This window comes from Centruroides vittatus, unplaced genomic scaffold (genome assembly GCF_030686945.1).
Source record: "Centruroides vittatus isolate TY-2023 unplaced genomic scaffold, ASM3068694v2 contig_1535, whole genome shotgun sequence".
In the NCBI taxonomy this organism is placed as follows: domain Eukaryota; kingdom Metazoa; phylum Arthropoda; class Arachnida; order Scorpiones; family Buthidae; genus Centruroides; species Centruroides vittatus.
Window position 1 is genome coordinate 1,718 of NW_027120949.1, and position 2,508 is coordinate 4,225.

At 30.9% G+C, this 2,508-nt stretch overlaps 1 long non-coding RNA gene across 1 annotated transcript; it reads left to right on the top strand.

The window, feature by feature from the left end:
* Nucleotides 1-390: 390 nt before the first annotated feature.
* On the top strand, nucleotides 391-1,765 carry LOC136968769 (uncharacterized). Its single transcript, XR_010879698.1, has 6 exons — nucleotides 391-541; nucleotides 610-760; nucleotides 836-897; nucleotides 965-994; nucleotides 1,559-1,582; nucleotides 1,661-1,765. It is a non-coding gene; the product is annotated as an uncharacterized lncRNA (long non-coding RNA).
* Nucleotides 1,766-2,508: the final 743 nt, after the last annotated feature.

A 2,508-nucleotide genomic window follows, 5' to 3' on the forward strand; every position in this document is an offset into this window, starting at 1 on the left:
GGATCCGAGAAGTACTGTACCTTCAAGTTTTTTGGATTTTCTGGACTTCAACGGGAATTATCGTGTTCAACGCTTCCCGAAAAGTACATTTTCTTTTGCTGTCCTCCATTTTTTTTATATTATTTATATTTCTTTTATAATTTCGTAACAATACCAATTCAATAATTAGCATATAGTAAATGCAACGTCCGGATTAACTTAATCTGCTCCGTACTAAAATTAGTTGTATTATGATATATTTACAATAACTAAAGACCTTGTGTCGATTGAAATACGTCATAATCTATACAAACGATTTTCGCTCGTGGAATATTAATGTAATTATAATGTAAAAACATACTTTTTAATACGGCGTGATAATATATTGTAACACCTGTACTGTACAAGCAATATAAAAAAAGTGGGGAAATATAAACTAAATATCATATTTAGTGCCTACCTCTACTGTAATTTTAAGTGTTTCTAGTCATTTGGGGCAAGAAATAATGAAATTAGTCTTCGTGTTTATTACTTGTAATGCTACGCTATGCAGATCTAACAGGTATTGTATTTTACTTATAGTTAATCCTCGTGATTCTAGTAATTTGCTAAAGTAGATCGTAATTATAGAATGTGAAAAAGGAGAAAGTGACAGTCAAGAAGAGAAAAGCGAAGATGATAGCAAAGAGAAGAGTAAAGAAAGTGAGGAAGGAGAAAGTGTAGAAGGAAGAGAAGGGGGAAAGTGAGGGAGAAAGCGAAGAGGAAGGAGGAAAAGGAGAAAGTGCGGATGAAGGCGAGGAGAAAGGTGAGGAAGGGGAAGAAGGGGAAAGTGAGGGTGAAGGCGAGGAGGGAGAAGGCAAAGGAAGCGAATGCAGTTTCGTGGAAGAAATGCAAGATGTAGTTGCATCTCTTATTAATGTAAGTGACAATATAATTTTCTTTAATTTTGAATGTAAGACCATGTTTTAAAAAAACTTCTTCACAGTGCATAACTTCTTCCGTATGTATAGTGCCGGTAAGTAGCTTAATCAAATATTAATAGAAATATTATTAAAGGCCCTACAATGATTCTCGAAAGTTGGGCAAAAGTTTGAGAATATTTTTATGTATTAGAACTACCGTATAAAGTTTAATTGTGGATCATACTTGAATATATTAAACAAGCCACAGTAATTAACTTAATAATTATGAGAAATAAGAACAATTATTTAAATACCAAATAACACAATGACACATTCGACAAGAAATTTTGATACGATCTAACTATTGCCGGATAAATATTTATAATTAATTAGTTTTATAGAAGTTTAACATCTAAATAAATGGAGAAAAAGATAGATATAAAGTTATGAAATTTCCTGATAGATTTGCACATAAGTTTTCTTCGTGTATATAGTAAATCATTTACAATTAAACTCTACATAAACAGCGTATTCACTTATACAAGCAGACATAAATTTATAATATTTTTGTTCTTTTGCTTCTAAATTTTTGTTAGACCTTCGAGAATCGTTCTGTAATATATTTAATTACTTGTATATACTATTTAAATACGTACAAATACTTTTTTAAAATCTAGGTCCCTAAGATTGAGCCTGAGGAGGTAAACGCTTCTTGTATATAAAGTTTACTAATACTTTAATACAAAAATAAATAACATTACTTTTATATTATTAAACAGTGTATGAAGATTATTGGTGACATTGTTGTTTTAGGGGCATGCGCTGGGATCGAATTAACGAAGAGCGGCGTGTTAGACGATATAAGCGGCTTCGTGCCTTTTCTTCCTAACATTATTGGCTAAATTATTAAGTAAAACATAATTTTACGAAGATAAATTGCAAAAATTAAGTAAAATATTCGTAGTTTTGTAAATTTGCCTCAGGCAGATAAGATGTAAAAATTGGATAATGCTATATTAAAGTTAATACTAAAATGGTGTTTTTTCTTTTTTAAGGCTTTTTAATTGATCTTAAAGGATGATGATATCTGAATTGTAGACGAAAAAATCCAGCAACGAGTTGCATAACTTTTCCGGTTATTATGAGAACTTATTTAGAAAATATTTTTTATAATTTTAATTACAATATAACTTAATTGATGACGCCACACGCGATTTTATTATATATTTTGTTATAAAAGAAACTTTTTATATTTTTAATTACTACGAAATGGCAAAAAGCTTAATTTTGAGGGTAGGGATGATGATGAGTTAAATCGTCATTAAATCTGACCTTACAGGAGACACACACGACCCCCTTTATCTCCCCATCCCACGACCTTTAACCACGGAAATTTTTAATAGCACCAATACCCCTTGAACGAGGACACTTCTTAACCAACTCGTTTAGCAGATACACTTTGATGAATCTTTACTTTTGGAAGCCTTGTGATTATCTACAGTCAAACCTCCTAACAACGACCATTTTTTTATGTTCCCGCCGGTGGCCGTTGTTTACAGGTTTGACTGAATTATATTGTAATGAATAAAATTTTATTTCTAATTACACGATAAACTGATTTACGAAA